The following is a 19,738-nucleotide window of genomic DNA, read 5'->3' as shown; positions in this document are numbered from 1 at the left end:
TATCATAAAATTTTTGGGGGGAACATTACCCATAACAATGTGCAAGCTTCTGAAAGACCCTAGCCCAGTCAGCCCAGTTACCTAAGGCCAAGATATGAAACCAAGATACCAGGCACACCATAAACAGGTTCAGGCGCCAGGCAAGCTCTCCGGACAACCGGTTGAAGAACAGAGCACCCGCATCCTGAGGCATGAATGAATAAACCGGAACAGATAAGCAGGAACAGAAAGAATAGAATGCAGACCTGTGGTTTTTGGAATGCAGACCTGTACCCCCTAGGTGGCCTATATGCTAGATTTAAACAAACCAATAAGAAACCTGTTGCTTCCCGCATGCGCGAAACCTGTCCCAAACCCTATAAAAATCTCTGTATCCCCAAGTCCGGTGTGCCAGTTCACCAAAGCTCCGGCTGAGGTTCTGCTGGGCACCCGCGGGCGCCTGTGTCCCAATAAACCAACCTCTTGCTTTTGCAGCCAGTGTTTCGTGTGATTCTCCTTGGACAGGGATACGGGGGTCTTTCATTGGACGGGGGTCTTTCACTTCATCTTAGGCCAGTTAAGTCAGAATCTTTGGAGGTGGCCCTGAACATAATTTTGTTTTCTTTCTGCGTGTGGTGCTAGGGATTGAACCTAGGGCCTTCCTCATGCTAGGCAAGAACTGAGCTATGTCCCCACCCTTTTGAATTTTATTTTCTGAGACAGAGTCTCACTAAGTTACTCAGGCTTGCCTTGAGCTTGGGACCCTCCTGCCTCAGCCTCTGCATTAACTGGGACTATAGGTCTGTGCCCTAGGGCCAGCATTGGGTACAAATGTTCTTTCAACTGCATATGAATCTAGTGTGCAGCCCAGGCTGAGGAATGCTGGTTAGAAGAGTACTCAGGCGGTAAGCGGAGGAGCACAGAGATGGGCAGGCTCCCACACAGCACAACCTGCACGTCGCAGCCTTGCTGGGTGTTGCTACCTTAGAAAATCATTGTGTAATAAGTCATGGAAATCAAAAGGGTTATAGGTAGTCCAGCAGGCAGCAGCTACCTCCTTAATCCCATCCTTTCATTTCCTTCCCGTTTGGAATTCCATGTTTGATGAGTTCAAGGAGTCTTACTTTTAATTGGAGTGTAACTGGAATACCCCGAGAACAGAAAGAATCAAAATTACAAATGAGTCTCAGATAAGCTAATGAGGAAGAGAGACCAGGCAAGGTGACAAGTGCAGGAAGGCAACAGCCAGAGGGTAGGAAGAAGTTTGGCCACTCTGCTCTGTTCCCTGGTGGCTCTTCCTGCCTGTGCACCTGTCAGGTCAGAATGTGATGCTGGAGCTGCCCCCCACCCCCATGAGGAGGCGTGGCGGGGGGTGGGGGGGCTCTCAGCATCTGTGGGAAGAGCCCTGCGACCCGAGAAGCCATGGCATTGTGGGGCTCTCCAGTTCCTGCCCTACTCCATCTTGGTGCCTTCTGTTATTGACCTGGTGTTTTCTATTCCTCACAGCCAAAAGTCATCCTAGAATTTCAGCCACTTGCCCCACGGCCACGCCAACAAATCGGATCCATTTGGATGAGCTGAAAAGCCACGACACATTTCTAGGTTTCACACCCAGAGATCCCAATTTAACTGTTCCACAGAGAAGGAAAGTGTAAGATGGTAACGGAGCCATTTGAGGAGGACTTTTTTCTTTAGTTTTGTTGTTGTTTTTAATCAGAGGTTGATTGTTATATGTCGCAGTTGGGTTTATCCTGACAAACTCACATGTGCATGGAATTCAATTTCAGTCAGGGAGGCCCTTTTTAAGAGCTACTTCCTCCTCCCCCCACCCACCTCTCCCTAATCTATTCCTCCATTCAGCATTCTTTATCAATTGTATTCTAACTTTTTTTTTTTTTAACAGTACTGAGGATTTAGTCCAGAGGTGCTGTATCACTGAGCCCCTGTCCCCAGATCTTTTTATTTATTTTGAGACCGTTTCTCGCTAATTGCCCAGGCCGGCCTTGAACCTGCAGTCCTTCTGCTTCAGTTTCCTGAGTTGCTGGCTGGAATTTGCAGGTTTGCTCTGGTGGCCCAGTTTATGGTTCTCTAAATTCTAAAGAAAGCCCTCTGCAGTACCTCTCCTCTCCTCAGCTCAAAAGATAATGTTTTTATCTAAAAAGAAGGTGCAGGTGCTGGCGCCAGGAGATTAGAGTTCTCTTTGCTATGATAAAGAGCCAAGGGGGGACTTAGCCTTCCGGAAAAGGAGGGCCAGGATGTCTGGGAAGTGGCTCAATCAGTGAAATTCCTGCTTTTGTTCCACTTTGTCCTCTTCCCCCTCATAAAACTTTTCTGCATTCTGAGCCTCTGAAAATGGAGATTTGAGGCAGAAAGTTCTCCATCTTCTAGCCAGCCTGGAATAAAACCTGTTTTCCCTCAGCAACTTGCCTCCTGAGCTTTAACGGAGTCCAAGGAGTGGTGAAGTGCTTCCTTTCCCAGTTTCAGTATCTCAACCTAATCACCTAATATGTAATTGGTGTTCATCCCTAGTTCCTGGCTGAAGGCTCTTTAGACCCTTTGTTTCTTAAGTGATAGAGGTGGAAGGAAAGTCTTTTGTTACTCATACTCATTCCCTTTCAAGCATATCAACTTGGAAGAGTTTATATCAAGGAGGTGACTTAGAGGATGGGGCAGGTCACTAGAGGAACCAATCATGGGAACAGAGGGGTTGGCGCTTTCAGCTCCATACCCTGGAATTCTGAGAGATAGGCTAGAAAATTCTTGAACCCAAGGATTCCACAGTTTATAGCCAGTCATCAGAATTTTGAGTTGGTCCTGGGACTTGGAACTGGCAGGTGAGGGAGTCTTGTGGGACTTGGAACTGGCAGGTGAGGTGAGGGAGTCTTGTGGGACTGAGCCCCTTTATCTGTGGGGTCTGCACGAACTCTGGGCAGTTAATGTCAGAATTACTTAATGCGAGGGGAAATCACACATTTGGTGTCAGAATTGTTATATGATAGTGAAGATAAAGTTTATTTACCTTTTAGAAAGGCATTGGACATGTAAAATGATTTATTTACTGTTTAGTGGTGCTGGAGTAGAACCCAGAGCCGTGCATACTTGCTAAACACACATTCTGCCAGTGGGCCACACCCCCAGCACATTGCTAGTGGTTTTATTATTATTATTTTTTCAGTACTGGCAATTGAACCCACTAAGCTACAACCCTAGTCTTTAAATATATATATAAAAATTGTTTTTAAATTTTGACCCTGGGTCTCCTACATTGTCCAGATTGGCCTTGGATCTGCAATACTCCTGCCTCACCCTCCCAAATTGCTGGGATTATAGGTGTGCACCACTGTGCCTGGCAGTGCTGGTCATTTTAGAAACTGGCATAGCATTGAGAACTGCTCCTGTGCTGTGAAAGGGAACACCAAAGCAGCTTCAGAATCCTTCAAGCCCAAGTGGAACCAGGTGGTGGGAGAGGGTGTGGAACACCAAGCAGAAGTGGGCAAGGGCCCTTCTGTCCTATATTGTTTGTGTAGGGCAAGGCCGGTGCATTGCAAGTTCATGGACAGGATATAGCTGGTAGAGCCATACGGAGCTCAGTTTCTACCTAGGACCAGTGCTGGACCTAGGATCTGGATAAAAATGACTTCATTTTCTTACGCACATACACAAAAATGATTTCACTCATCAATGTTTATGTACATGCATGTGTGTGTGTGTGTGTGTGTGTGTGTGTGTGTGTGTGTGTGTGTATAAATGGAAGAGTTTGCACTTGGATTTGGAATGGGTAGGGACAACTGAATATCATTCAGTTGTTCAAAAATTATTGAGTGGGAAACTAACAGGTTTCCCAGTAAAGACCAGAAGGCACCTAAGTCCTGACGGCAGTGTGAACCTGTTCCAGGCTTGACCCTCACCAGACTGAGCTGGTGGCTGCATTTGTGTTGAGTGCCTGGAGGTTTCTCTTATACAGAGTTGGGGTGGATGCATCTTCTGAACTCTCAGACTGGATGTGCATGTGGAGACTACAGAGTCAGAGAAGAGGGTCACACAAAGGGACATCAGGGGTGGGAAAAATCAAGGTCACAGAGCATAGCTCTCAAGAGAGTAGCCCTGGTGCCTTCATGGAGCTGGAAGAATTTAGGTGTTAACTGAGACAAAACCATTACTGTGGGCAGAGATGTTATCCAGCACTACCCAGGTGCCAGGTCTCGGGGGGAACCTGTGCCACTGACTTTTCCTCAATGAGATCTGGCACCTGGGACTGGGACCAGGGACAAACTGCCTTCTGTATTTTCCTTGCTTTCTCTGTAAGTATCCCTTTAAGAATTAGCAGGGCTCACATTCCTAAAATCCCCATGGTCTCAGTAAGAATGGCTAATCCTGTCAGGATTAGGGAGAGGAGGATTACATCATTCAATTGTTCAAAAATTATTGAGTGGGAAACTAACAGGTGCTGAGAAGACGTCAGAGTAGAATAATGCCCAGCCTTGCCCTCACAGAGCCTATAACTTCTTAGGGAATGAGAACGACAGTGCTTTATGAGATTAGGAGGTAATCAAGAGTGAAACTCTATGATGCTGATGGCAACACCCGCTGAATGGGAATTGGAGGGACTGGAGAAGGCAATTCTTGGGCCTTGGCCAGGTGGGAGGGCAGGTGCAGGGAGCATGGGTGGCAGCAAGCCCACCCAGGGGACTGAGCCTGGAGGAAGGACAGTGGGGAGATTGTTTGAAGAGCTGCAGTGGGGACAAAGTGTTCAGGGGAGTGTGGCCAAGAGTGTGGGAGGCTTTTAAAGTCCGGGGAGCAGCAGGAACACCCAAACACTGACCCTGGCATCCCATGTCACACGGGCTGGCTTGTAGAATGGATGACACTTCCTGGTGCCTCCCTCCCTCCACCCGTCCCTGTCGTGAGTCATGAGCTAACAGCTGGCATGGTAAGGCCTGGCACAGATGAATCTTACTTCCCGCACACTGGCCAAGTCCCTTCTTGTGTTCCTGGAAGACTATCGCCCTCAAATCCTTCGGGCAGTGATCATGCTTATAAAACGGTTGGCACATGGATGATGAACGCATGGTTTCCTGGGGCGGAGTCCCGAGCTCTCCACGGAGGCCTGACTCCATGGGGTACGGTGAGTGAGGACGGGGGACATTTTGCCACTTCACTGTATTTGCCAGTGGTTACTCATTATTTTCCCTCACAGTGGGGACTGTTTCATGTTCTTTTGTGTCTCTCAGGGAACAAGCTCAGGCCCAGATCCAGGCCCAGGCCCACAGTGGTTCTAAATTTAATTAACATTTCTTATTTCCCTCCAAATGTTATTAGAGTTAAAAGTTAACATGTTTGTAATATTTTAATATTACCATTTGTGGTATTGGGAATTTTGGGTGGTAGCAGATCCTTGAATGCTATTTTATTTTCAAGAATAGGTAAAAAATACTCGAACAAACTTTTAAAGCTAAGGAAGGAAAAAGTAAATTTTTTTCTTTGCTTTGCCTTCCATCTGATTACGTCTAATACAATCACACCAAGGTTTCATGGGTATTGTATGGGTAACATTCTGTTTATGACCATTTTATATATATATAGTAATCATAACCTGTTACACTCACTATTCTGCATGTTGTTTTTGTCACATTGTTTCTCATTATTTTTTCCTTACAGGACTTGCACTTCTGCCTCTGTTCTCTGTTTCTTTTTTTCTTTCTTCCTTTAAAAACATTTTTTTGATACAGGGTCTTTCTCTGTTGTTCAGGATGGCCTCAAACTCACCACCTCTTACCCCAGCTTCCTGAGTAGCTGGGATTGTAGGCATGTACCATCACACCTCCAACATCCTGTTTCTTTTTCAACAGCTGCATACTATTCCATTGTGTGCATACATGATCTGTTTAACCAGGTCATCATTGATGAACATGTAAGACAAACAGTATAGTTGTAAATGCATAATTTTATACTCAAGCCACTCTATCTGTAGGATGATTACTGAAGAATTCCTGGGTCTAAGGATATGTATATTTCAAAATTTGGCAAATATTAACAAATCGCCTCTTTGGAGATTGTACGAATTTACACATCCATAAGCAATAGATGAGGTATCATCTTTTCCACACCCTCAAAAACCTACCAGACTTTCTCATTTAGGCATTAAATAAACATTTCCTTTTATTTAATTTTTAAAACAATCATCATGTGACCAGGGGCATATTCTGTAACTGCAGGAGGATGCTAGCATGGTTTTTGAGATTTACTGAGCACTCATCCTTTGCACACCACTCTGCTTGGTGCAGAAGCTGAACTATGGAGGCACCCCCACTCCCATCCTTGGCCTGTCTAGATCTCCCCTCCTGAACATGGTGGGGGGGCAGGAGATAGTGAGATTCACTCTCCCCTCGGTTTTCTAGGTTTGTGGATTTGGTGACAGTTCGATTGTTGTGGTTCTGGTTTATTTTAAGTGGCAGTCAGTTCGTGGGAGGGATGAGGACATTAGGGTCACAAAAACAGAGAACAGGAAATGGTTCAGAGTCATGGAGAGGACAGGGATGAAGTGAGCTGGTGGAATGGCTGAGGATTGCTGGAGATATCAGATGCTAGACAGAGGGAGAAAGCAAGGGATTAGACAGAACAGAGAGAAGAAATTTTGTGTTTTTTTTTTGCGGGGGCGGGGTGCGGTGGTGGTGGTGGTGGGAAGCTAAAACCCAAACCTAAGCCATGAGGGAAGGGGATTTAAGATGCCTGGAAAATTTCACAGAAAAGTTTTATTTTAAAGGAATTGGTGGGTAATTTTGTAAATATTGGAATTTCCTTCTCTCCCTGCCTTGGCATCTCAATATTTCATTAATATTATGTTTAAGTGGTTTTGCTGCTTTTGCTCAGTCACATGTGGATTGAAGATTGGTGTCTCGGGGACCTTGCTAGTGTTGAGGGGGCCTGGAGACGGGCTGGAAAAGCCTCCTGGGTCTATGCTAAAGCAAGCCAAGAGCTCAGCCAGTGACCACTGGGCAGTCCATGGAGAGGCGGCTACTGTAAGATGAAATGGGAACATTACACTCCAGTTGTGCCGAAGCCAGGTGGTTCAGTGCTTCGATATAAAGCCACCAGAGATGTGATCAATGTACATAAAGTTGTTGACATTTCTAATCTTCAACTTGCTGGTTTGGATGGGGAAAGTGCTTACGTTATAAATATATCGATGCAAAATTAAAAAATGCTCATAGTCCCTTAACTGTGTTATAGGAGATATGGATTCTTTATTTACTTTTTATTCATTTTTTTTTGATACGAGGAATGGAAGCAGGGATGCTTTCCCACTGAGCTACCTCCCCAGACCTTTAAACAAAATTATTATTTTGAGACAGAGTCTCACTATGTTGCCAAGGGTCTTGCTATGTTGCTGAGACTGGGCTTGAATTTGGGATCCTCCTGCCTCAGTCTCCCGAGTAGCTAGGATTACAGGTGTGTGTCACTAAGCCTGACTGCTGTTTGTCCTTTAAACACAGCTTTTTTTTTTTTCATCCATTGAGAACTTCATTTGCTTTTCTTACTTAGAAGTGTTGTATTTATGTGACTGTCATGCCCTGTACAATGAATGAGGTCTTGCTGGTCATTTATTAAGTCTCAACACTAATATTAGTCTCAATAAAGTTACTTATCTGCCTTTATTTTTATCAACAAGGACTCATTAGTACTTTATTTGGGGGCTTATAATTCAGTACTATCATATGTTTTGTTGTTGATATTATTCCAGCTTTGGTCCCTTTGTCCTTTCAACAATCCCTCACCTGTTTGTTTGTTTGTGTGTTTGTTTTTTTAGCATTTTCTCACTTTTTGGCACTGCAAAGATGTTTAGGTCCATCCTGTATTTTCCACTCTACTCCAAAGAGCTTCTAGACCTTTCCTCTTGATAAGACTAGGAATAACTGTATGTACAGTAGTAATCCATGCACACACACGTCTGTATTTGCCTCGGTAGCTTTCTCACTGAATTTGTGTTTTTTTAAAACACCAGGAGCGCATGTTGGCACCAGTGTGTTCTGTGACACAGTCTCACACCACAAGTTCATTCATGTGTCGTGTTTTTCCCTACAGGGGAAAACCTGGCTCTGGTCATCCAACATGCAGTTACTTGTTTGAGCCTCGTGCACGTTAGTTTCAGAATCCCTGTCTCTTCCCCATGAGGAACAAATTTATCACTGACACCACAAAGTCTGAGTACAGTTCTTTTTGTAACTACCTGACAATATCCAGTCATGACTCTGACTTCTAAAGTTCCTTGGGTCGGGGGATTTTAAGGAGCCAGAAAACATGAAAAAAGTGATGAGAGATGGGAGTTGGGGTGGGGAAGAAAGAGTTGGGGTGGGCAGAAGAAAAATGAAGTCACAGTGTTTTAGCACTGCCAGTGTCTTGCAGGAAACGGCTCCAAATCTGTGGCTGCGATCCTTTCTTGGGGGAGTGCAGGGTTGGGTTTTGTCTTCCGTGCCTTGGAGCATTGCAGAGCTGCATACTTCTTGTGACAATAGCAGGAAAGCTCTTCCGCAGACCCATGGTGCCCTGTGAGTTAGATGGTTCTGGGGTAGCTCAAGCTGTGCAGCCTGTTCTGGGGACAGTTGCTGAGTAAGCTTTGTGCCTTGTTCCTGCAGGACACCTCTGTACTCTGATGACTTTGGGGTCTGAGAAGAGTCCCGAAGGGCCACTCCTTCCCGGAGAACAGGTACCAGCAGCTTCCTGCTTGGGATTCTCTTAGAAGTGGGAACTGTGTAGTACCCTCAAAGCCCCCTTTGAGGCTATTTGGATCTCTGCTTTCCCCTTTAGAATGAATGTAAAATGTTTTCTTTTCCTCAATGATATGTCTGTTTCTTCCTTTCCTGGCTGACGTTTTGCAGAGACCATTTACATCCCTTTACCAACCTGGTAGTCAGTCAGGACAACCTCAAGAGTTAAACACTGGTTTTTGACCTAGAACAGAATGTTTTGGCAACAGAGGAAGGGCAAACTGGAAAAGTAGAGCGATTAGACATTTCATAGCTCTCAGAGATGAACTCTGCAAACTAATGTATTTTTCTTAAATGTACTTTGCACAAAATAAGAGGACAGAGCTGAAAGATAAACTGGGTGCCTTCATCTTACAGTGCTAGCATCTAGGGTCAGCAGGCACAGAGGAGCATCAAGGTCTGCAGGAAAAATTCCTGGAGAGATTTTTCAACTAGCTGTAGCATATTTTCGATATCTGCTTCTCATTAGCAATGACAAAATCCAGTCATGCCTTGGACTCAGCAAAAATCACTCTTCTTCCCTCCTACATTCTCGTTCAGTAAACTCTAAAATTCCTTCTGTCAAATGCTCTCTTCCTCCCCTCCTCCCTATCTCTGCTCTATTTCTAAAAGCACAGTGAGGCATTTAAAAAGAAATTTTATCCATATGGGTTGAATTATCTACACTTAACTCATAAAAACTGCTCTTTTGTAAGAGTGATCCCATTGCCAAGTGTCTCTGAACAACAATAAAATGTTTTATTTCCCAAGAAAAAGTGATAACTGAACTCTCAAAATTAATATCTATATTCACTCTCTCACCTAACATTTCATTCAATGTAATCAGCATTTGTGAAAAGTCCTGATTAAGGATCAAGTACAGATTGGGGATGTGCACCCAGGGGTACACAGGTGAAGCCTGTCCTGTTCCTGTTCTTTATGAATCAGTGGTCTAAGAAGGGAAATAGAAAGGTAACAAGGGTTCGCAGGTGTAGCTCAGTGGTAGAGCTGGTCTAACATAGGCAAGGTCCTGGGTTGGATTCCCACTACCACTAAAGAAAGGTAATAAGAATGAGACTATTTTTTCCTTCCTTTTTTGGTTCTAAAGATCAAACCAGATCCCTATGCACGCTAAGCCAGCAGTCTCCTGCTGAGCTCTGCCCCCAACCCAAGGTTGTTACTATTATTAATTAACTTTTAAGTGTGTTCCTGGCAAGTGTGACAAAGGAGGCTTCCGGGTGCAAAGAAATCTCAGAGTCCTTGAGATTGAGTAACTAGCTCAAGGTTGCACCCCAAGAGGGACTGAGCCCAGCCTGCTCACCATCAATAAATCAGCATGGTGTGCATGAGGGCCCCTGGGGTGGGGAGGAACTGTGCAGAACCACCCTTCCCTGATGCTGTTTGTCCCTTCACCTTGCCTTCTGTCTTCCTGTATATTCAGTAACCGTGAAGTTCTGAACCTTGCCCTGGTAACAATCTCCTTTGCCAGTTCCTGCGTTGTTCTGTTTCTGCCCAGCCACAGGGCACCTTGCAGGCCAGGCTGCAGCCAGTTCTGCAGGTTTTACCGTGTTCCCCGTCAACACCAGAGAAATCATTTCTGCCCTACTGCAAGGCAGGTTCTTTATGATGGCAGCAAAGACCCTGGGTCTCTCCCAGCACTGTGGAACTTGGGCTAAAAATACACAGGAATGATGGAAAGTGTTTACAAAATAGCCCTCGCCAGAAGCCTAATAAATGTGTTTAAAAAATGCACTAAGGTTCCAGTGACAGAATCAGCCACAGTCAGCTATGAATTATTGGGAGAGAAACTTCTCTTAAATAACAAATTCTCTTAGTGGATACCACATAACAATGGTAGTGTTAGTCCAAACAACAGTAGATGCAGAGCCCCCAAGCACAATCCAATGATCAGTCAAGGCTGCCAGACCAGGCATAAAACGCTGTGCTGTTCCCAAGGGACAGGGCCCGGCAGGGCTGTTCTCGGCTCACATAGGCCTGTTTGCAGGGCCCTGCCCTGAGCTGGAGCCAAGCAAACATTCCCAGAAAGACCTAACACTTGGCTGGGGCTGCTTAGCCTCAGGGGCCAGTCTAAGTCCAGGGTGGATTTTAGAAGTCGCTGTGCGGGTTCAGTGGATATCCAGAAACGGCACAAAGTACTACCTCATTCATGGCATCTCTTGGGTCTCAGGATCTGCTCCTCCTTCTCCTTCTTTCTCTTCTTCCCCAGTGTGTGTGTGTGTGTGTGTGTGTGTGTGTGTGTGTGTGTGTGTCTCCACAATAAAACAGAAACCTGTTTATTATTTAAGCATCCCAGAAAATTGTGATCAGCTTTCAATTTCTGCCTGTCAAACCCAAATCATCTCTTGCAGGTGTTGGGTGTTTGTGTTCTTGATCAGGTCGTGATCCAATGCCGCAGCGGAAAATAACCAGGCCCACAGGTCAGGCACATTGTGTGGCTCCATTTCTAGGAGGCTACTCACAGAAAGTAGGAATGTGGTTGCCTAAGACTACGGAGCTTGGGGAGGTATGGGTTCAGCAGAGGGGTGTAGGGTATCTTCTTGGGGGTAATAAAATATTCTAAAACAATTATGGAGATGGCGGATGCACAGCTCTGTCAATAGACTGAATTATGGATCTGTACACTTTAAAGAGTGGGTTTTACAGTGTGGGGATTATATCTTGATAATAAATGTGACATCAGAAGCAAACCAGAGGCCAAGAGGCCTCATGCCTCTCTCCTTCATAAGAAACTCCCTGTTTTTTTTTTTTTTTTTGTTGTTGTTGTTTTTTTTTTGTTTTTTTTTTTTTGTTTGTTTGTTTTTTGCCTGTTTTGGGCCTACCTAGAGGTTTCAGACCATATGGGAGAAAACTATAAAACATTCAAGAGATGTGTTTTTTCCCCTGCATTGGCCCTTTCTTATTTCTTCTTCCTGTAAATAGAATTTTAGTCTTTCGGGAAGCAGCTAAATGACTGACTCAGTGAATCCACCTCTGAAGCTGTGGCCATCTACGTTCATGCTACATCCTTTACCTACTGTCCTCCATCTGACATGCATTTACGGAGAGCCAATTGAGGGCCAGACTGGGCTTGAAGCAACCGGGTACAGCAGATCTTCCTATCCGGGGGCTCACAAGGAAGACGGAGCAGCAGTAAACACAAAAATAAATCATGTGGCATATTAGAGGGCGACCAGTGCTAAGGAATAAAGGAAAGGCAGAGCCTGGGAAGAGGGTGGGGGTGCAGGGTGGGCCAGACAGAGGCAGGTTTGACTCAGGGTGGGCAGAGTGACCCTCTGACGAGGTGGCAGTGGAGCAGCCTAGGGTCAGCTGGGGAAGAGTCGGGCCCAGCCAGACATGGGGAACAGGGGCCTAACAAAGGCAAGGGGAAAGCCTCCTGTAAGGAATTTCTGGGTCGATGCACCTTGCTTTCTTAATCCTGTGTTTTGGGTGCTTTGACATCTTGAGCCTTGCTGAACCTGCAGGGCCTGCTCATTTCAAGAGATAGCAAATATGCCAGTGAACCTGCGCAGGGTCCACAGCCTAACCACCTCCTGTACTGGGCTCCCACACTCTGGGCCACTGTCCACCTGCCCTAACTTCCTAAGGGCCAGGACCTTGTGCACTCTAGAAACTCAATGGAAGAAACTAAATTGAAACTGGCTTTTGGTCTTTTGTTCGCTGTGATTTTTAAATAGAAACACTTTTTTGAAGTAAACTAAATTTCGAGAGGCATGGCATACACCAGCTACTCAGTGAGGAGGTGAGGGAGGAGAAACACTAGTTCTAGGCCATCCTGGGCAATTTAGTGAGAACCTGTCTCGAGGAAAACAACCACAAAAACCTGAACTTAGTGGTGCGCACTTGTAATCCAATGAAACATTGGGAGGCTGAGACAGGAGGATTGCAAGTGCCAGACCAGCCTCAGAAAATTAGGGAGACCTTAGGCAAATTAGTGAGATCCTGTCTAAAACCAAACAAAGCCAGGGGGTGGGGATATAGTCAAGTGTGTGTTTAGCTTGCATGAGGCTCTGGGTTCAGTCTGCAGTTCTGGAGGAAAAAGTAAATATTTAGTAGTTCCTAGTTAAAAAATAATATTCATTGGGTTAATTGGGTTGCCCTTATTATTAGTCTTTGCTACAATGCATCAAAGGCTGTTAAAAAAGGGCCTGGTTTCATGTACATCAGTAAAATCTTTGTCAGTAATTATTAGACAAGAAGCTTGAAAAGGAACAACCAGAACTTCTCTGTCTTAAAACTTCTTCCTTGACTCACTGTTGCCAGTTTGGATCCCTGATGTGGGGGGCCAAGTCCCTCAGACCCAGCCTTGCATCCTCTTTATCCTAGCTCCACCCTGGCTCCACCCGCAGTCCAGCACATGTCAGCTGCCCACACTTCCTCAGCTCCTGCCTCTGTTGGACGTTCTTCTTCTCTGGGTTCAGCCCTCTCCCTTATGTTCTTCAGGACCCTGCTCAGGCATCATTGCCTCCGGACTCCCTCACCACTACCCCTGTTGGGAGAAGGTGCTGTTCCTGTGGGCTCCCACGGAACTTGCCCTTTGTCCTCTACGCTAGCCTTTGGAGTCGGCAAAGGTTGTCCTTGGATACATGGGAGTTTTGCCTGGGAAATTCCATTCCATTCTGCTCCTGCTGTCTATACCAACAGAGGCCTCGAGGAGGCCTTGAGCTACAGCTGGTGTGGAGCAGGAGCTGTAACCCCTGCTAGTGACTGAGACTGGGGCTTCCCCTGTGTGGACCCTACAGAAGTCAGACAAAGTCACTGTCAAGAGGATGCTCATTAACTGGAAATGTCTGTGGTGTCCTGTCCAGACCTCACGTGGCAGATGCACACATGGTTTGACTTCACAGACCACCCTGCTGGGCGAGCTGAGCAGGGCTTTGGCTTAGACAGTGGCCCTCACAAGGGGCAAAGGCCATTGTTCAACCTTTGCTAGTCACATTTTCCAGAGAAACATGGGTAAGATAGAGCAGAACTGATCCGAGGCCAGAGTGAGTATTCTGTTTCATCGAGGCTATTCTTCTCTGACTTGCAATTTTTCTAGTTAGGAAATGGAATAATTCAGAAAACCCCAAGACCACACAACACCAAGATCCCAGAACACAACATGGATGCAGTGATGGCTTGAAGTAGATGAAGATTTCAGGAAAATTAATGGCAGATACTTGGAGACTTGGCCCACTACTGGTGAGTGTCGAAGCCTGGGAAAGGAGTCAGGGAATTATTCCCCAACTTGGTTCCAGAATTGAGGTAGGAATTTGAGAACAAAGGGAAACAGATTCTCAAAGGAAGTGCCCATAAACTACCGAAATGCAGAAAGCACTCAGGAAGAGTTGTAACTCTTGAGTGACACGCCCTTGGCCCCTGAGTCCTTGTAAAATGAGGAAATGCACAAGCTCAGGGAAAACTGGCACCAAATTGTGCAGCTCCACCCTGGCTCCACCTCCAGTCTGGCCCCTAACACCGGTCCTCTATAAATACTGGACCTCCAACCCAAGGAGGGGCTTCTCACTCTTGAGATAGCCCGCATTCTCCCCTGAATGTGAATCTACTTCCTAAATAAACCTCTGCCTGTGCCTTTGAGTGGTGTGTGCTGAAGTTCTTTTCTGTCACACATGCCAAGAACCCCGCTGGTCCTGAGTGAAATTCACCCCTCTCTCTCTGGAAACTCCTTGGACCCAACCTTAGAGATAAGGCTTCTCTGGTAGCAGAATGACTCTCCTAATTGGGGCATATACAGTGAACTAACTCTTTCAAGCAATTATTTTAAATTTTATTTTAGGTGCCAGAGGCAAAAGGATCAAAAGCAGTATGCAGAGTACAGGAAACACCCATGCTTCAGGAGATGAGCCCGTAGCATAATACACTGCTGCTTGACGGGACTCGGCTCACTTGTGAGACACCCTCCTTTCGCCTGACTTCTCTCTGGTTTGTCTGTCCGCAGCCCACTCTTCCTCTCTTCCTTCCCCCTTTCCCTGATCTTAGCTGCTGTCTCTCCTCTTCTCCTTAATTCACAAACTTCCAGTAAGCTCCCTGCCAAGAAATGTACATTTTTAACAGTGGGTGTTCTGATCCTTATTCAAAACCACAAATTGTGATTCTCTTCAAGAAGTTCAGAGGTTTTTCAAGCTTTAATGTTTTTTCTCAAGCTTAAATGTTTTTATATTTTGGCCCTGAGAATTGAACCCAGGGCCTTGTGCATGCAAGGCAAGTGCTTTGCCACTGAACATTTTATTTTTGAGAGAGTTTAGTTAAGTTGCTTAGGCTAGCCTCAAACTTGTGGTTTTACTGCCTTAGCCTCTTAAGAAACTGGGATTATAGGCATGTGCTCCATGCCTAGCAAACTTAAAATTTTTAACACCTCAGGCAGAGATCAAGTACCTACTATATCCATGAGGAATTGGTTGCAGGAACCCCCTGGGATACCAAAATCTGTGCATGATAGTGTGCCTTAGGTAATGCCTAGTATTTGCCTTTAACCTGTGCACATTCTCCTGTGTTCTTCTTATTATCTCCACCTTACCCACCACACCTAATATAGTGTAAGTACTGTGTACACAGTAGTTGTACTATATTGTTTAGGGAAGGAAGAGTGATAAGAAAAGCAATCTGTCCACTACAGATGCAATTTGGTTGAAGCAGGATGTAGAACCCGTATTCTACGGAGGTCTGACTAGTATTATCAGGACTATCTCCAAGAAGCAGGGAGAAATCAAAGATTCTAATGGTCTACTTTGTGTTTTGGAATGCTCCTCATCTGGCACTCAGATTTCAAGGGAAGAGTTAGGATGGAATCAGGCAAAGACGGTAAAGTGGGGTGAAGGAGGAGGCCCGCTCTTGGTGAATGGCACAGTGGGGTTAACTGCCGGTGCTAATCCCGATGTCCTTCTAATGACACAAACAGTCATGACTGTATTGAAGTAGCAACTTCATTCAAGTTGCTAAGATTTCTTCAACGTCTTCATGAGGAGAGGAAGGGGAAGAGCAATTACCTTTTTTATGAATGAAAAATTGGGGTTTTGCCCGTGGACTCAGGGTGTGTCCCTGACAGAGATGGACCAGTAGACTCCCACGGCCAGGCCTGGGCAGCTCTCAGGTTAAACTTCCCCCACCTCCCGGCAGCACTCCCTGCCTTCCCTCGGGAGGAACAATGTAGAGATCTATTTATGAGAGTAACGTGGTTCAAGATCCCCGGATGAAGGTGGTACTGAAGAAAGATAAGGACAGTTAGAAGTGCCATCTGACATATCCTTAGGAGACTCGCTCAAATTCATTAGCCATCTCAGTGAATCCAGGGGCCCCACATGTCCCGCTAGTGCCTGTGAATTCTCTCTGAAATTCAATAATCTAAATTTAACTAAAGTAACTTCTACGCCCCAAATTATGGTACTCATTAATATTATAGAGAGCTCATAACAAAAAATAATCATCGGTGTTGTTCTAGGAAATAATATATGATTTCTCAATTAATCAAGTATATACTTTAATATAATTTATTCCTTTGTTTTTATGACTTTATTTTAATAAAGATAATGTTAATTTCCTTTTCAGGAAATACAGAAATAAAAAAAATCGTTAGGAACCCAGCCATTCAGAGATTCTATTGGTGTCATTTAACAGTACATTTTGTCAAGTTTTTTTCTTTTTACTCTTATATAGATCTTTTAAAATCTAGAGACAAGGTCACATACAAGCCAGAGATGAAGAAACTTGCTTTTAAAAATTTAACGATAAGTCATAAACTTATTTCTGTTCATGTCAATATATGCAGTTTGACATAAACTCTTTTGGTTTTCTTTTTTGTGGTACTGGGGATAGAATCCAGGGCTTCCAGGCAAGCATTCTACCTGTGAGATACGTCCCCAGGCCTTTTCATTTTATTTTGAGACAGGGTGTTTCTAAGTTTCCCAGGCTGGCTTAACCTTGCAATTTTCCTGCCTTAGTCTTTTGAACAGTTGGGGCTACAGGCGAGAGCCACCACACCAGGCTCAACACAGATATTTTTAATGACTTCTGATATTTCACTGAAGAGATGAACCATGATAGGTATGGTTGGTTCCCCTTTACTACTAGTATGAACAGTGCCGTGGTGAACATCCAGGTGAACATTTCTAGAGAAGAAATTCCTAACAGTGTAATTATTGGGTCAAATGAGTACATACATTAAATGTTAATCTATATAATTACATATCCCATAGATTTTGGGTTCTGCATATGAAGATTCAAACAACTAAATGTGACTAAAACTGTTTTTAAAAATTACATCTGAACTGAACATGTATACATTTTCTTCTTGTCATTCTTCCCTGAACAATATAACAACCAGTTACATAGTGTTTATATTGTAGTAGGTATCATAAGTAACCTGGAGATAATTTAAAGTATATACAGGAGAATGTGCATAGGTGTTATCCCAATACTACACCCTTTATGTAAGGAACTTGAACAGCCATGGATTTTGGTATCCACAGAGGAATGTCTGTGAATATGTACACACACACACACACACACACACACACACACACACACACCCCTCACAGGGACTTCCAGAACATGTACAACAAGAAGCCTGTTTTCCCCACCTGTGCCAGTCGTGAATTTTGACACTTGTAAACATTTTTGCCAAACTGATAGTTACATTGAATATATTTGGTATGCTTACTAACCACCTTTGTTTTTATTTTCTAATCATATCCTTCAGATTTTTCTGTTTTAATTATGGGTGATGAGAACTCTACTTCACAAGAGTATTTTCCCTTGATCATGGGTATTTTCCTCCACTTTTAACTATAATTAGGCTTAAAAGGTTCATTTTTACAAGGTCAAATAGTCTTCAGTGATGAACTTGTTTTTCTTAACTTATCTCAAAATAACTGTATTTCATCTTGTAATCATTTTTAAAATGCATTTGTTAGAAACACTGCAGCGTCTATACCCCTCAGGGAAATGTCCCCACTGTGGTAACAAACATCTTGCATAGCTATAGCACAGTACCACAACCAGGAAGCTGACATTGGGGCAATTCATCGTCTTTCACCAGTTCCTCACACACTCATCTGTGTCTGTGTACATTTGGTTCTTTGCAGTTTTATCACACATGTATGATCCTGTGACACCACCGCAGTCAGGATGCAGAGCAATTCCATGGCAAAGATCTCCTGCGCTCTTCCTTGGTAGCTATACATACTTGTATCTGCTTCCTCAGCCATCCTTAACACCTGCAACCATAAGTCAGTTCTCTGTCTCTATAATACTGTCATTTCAAGAAAGTCACAGAAATGGAATTAAACAGTGTAGGAGCTTTTGAGGCTCGCTTTTAGTCATTCCACGTAATGCCTATGAGATCTTCCAGGCTGTATGTACCAATAGCTTGTTCCTTTGTATCGCTGAGTAGTATTTCATAATATAGGTGTACCACGGTTTGTTTCACCCATTGGAAGACATTTGATTTATTTATAGCTTTTAGTCATTAAAAATAAAGCTGCTGTGGCCTGGTGCAGTGGCACACATCTGTAATCCCAGCAATTAGGGAGGCTGAGGCACAAGGGTCACAAGTTTGAGGCTAGCCTCTGCAATTTAGTGAGAACTTATCTCAAAATAAAAAGGGCTGGGGATGTGTCTCAATGGTAAAGTGCCCCTGGGTCCGATCCCCAGTACCAGAAACAAAAATGAGTCAATAAAACTATCATGAACATTTGTGTTTAAATTTGTGTCTGAACATAATGTTTTCATTTTTGGAGAATAATGCCCAAAAGTGCAGTTGTTGGGATATGTGTAAACCCATGTTTACTTTTAAAGAAATTGTCATACTTTTTTACCAGAGTCACATGCCACTTTGTATTTCATTCAGCAGTGAATGAACCATTGGTCTCCACATCCTCACCAGCATTTTGTATTATTGTAATTTTTAGATTTTAGTCATTTTGATGAGTGTGTAGGGGTATCTCATTGAGGTGTTAACTGCGATTTCTCAGTGATTAATGATGTTGATCATCTTTTCATGGCATGAATCTGTATTTATGTTTGATGAAGTGTATTCACATCCTTAAGCATTTTTTAATATCCTTTCTACTGTAGAGTTTTGAGAATTATACATACATTGTATGACTTGACACACACCATTCCTTTGTTTGGATATGTGGCTTGCAAATATTTTTTTTCTTTAGCTTATCTTTTCCTCTTCTTATCAAAAGATCAAAACTTTTAATTTTTATAAGGTTTAATTTGTTAACTTTTACTTTTTATGTATTATGTTTTTGGCTCAAGTTTAGGAATGCTTCACCCAGCCCTAATTCCTGAAGATTCTCTCCTATGCTTTTTTTCCCCCTAAATTTAAAAAAAAATATATTTTTTAGTTGTTAATGGATCTTTTATTTATTTATATGCGGTGCTGAGAATCGAACCCACGGCCTCACACATGCCAGGCAAGCACTCTTCCACTGAGCCACAACTCCAGCCCCCTCCCCTAAATGCTTTAAAGTTATTTATTTTTATATTTAAGTTTGTGGTCCATTTTGAGTTAATTTAATAGAAGCTGAGAAGTTTAGGTTGAGGATTGTTTAGGTTTTCTTACATGCCTGCTTGCTTTAGCAGCAGTTGAAAAGGCTGTTTCTCCTACTGAATTGCATTTCCATTTTTATAAAATATCACATGGGTGTATTTGTGTGATTGTGTTTGTTTTTCCTATTCTCTTCCATGGGTCTGAGTGTCTACCACTCCATCATGGTGACCATTAGGATTGTTTCCAAATTTCGGCTGTTTTGAATAAAGTGTTACAAACATTTCTGTAAATGTTTTTGTGTGTGGTGGAGTAAGTTTTCAATTCTCTAGGGTAAATACATAAATGTGGGACTTCTGGGATTATTGTAAATATATACTTAATTTTGTAAGAAGCCACCAAACTGTATTTCAAATTAACTGCATCATCTTGTATTCTCAGTATTCAAGGTATGAATTCTGAATGCTTAGCATCCTTGTTAACTGTTAATATCGTCTATCTT

General features: G+C 43.7%; 1 long non-coding RNA gene across 3 annotated transcripts; it reads left to right on the top strand.

Annotated features, from left to right (window-relative positions):
- Positions 1–4,702: 4,702 nt before the first annotated feature.
- On the top strand, positions 4,703–19,529 carry LOC144369309 (uncharacterized). 3 transcript variants are annotated; one of them, XR_013428828.1, is made up of 5 exons: positions 4,703–5,104; positions 8,613–8,683; positions 11,664–11,824; positions 13,783–13,925; positions 14,521–19,529. It is a non-coding gene; the product is annotated as an uncharacterized LOC144369309 (long non-coding RNA). The 3 variants fall into 3 exon arrangements; XR_013428827.1 differs by having other exon boundaries at positions 4,703–5,099; positions 11,664–13,925; XR_013428826.1 differs by having other exon boundaries at positions 11,664–13,925.
- Positions 19,530–19,738: the final 209 nt, after the last annotated feature.

The sequence above is a fragment of the Ictidomys tridecemlineatus genome, chromosome 12 (genome assembly GCF_052094955.1).
Source record: "Ictidomys tridecemlineatus isolate mIctTri1 chromosome 12, mIctTri1.hap1, whole genome shotgun sequence".
NCBI lineage: Eukaryota > Metazoa > Chordata > Mammalia > Rodentia > Sciuridae > Ictidomys > Ictidomys tridecemlineatus.
The sequence above is the reverse complement of the archived record's forward strand: the minus strand, read 5'-3'. Positions and strand labels throughout refer to the sequence as shown.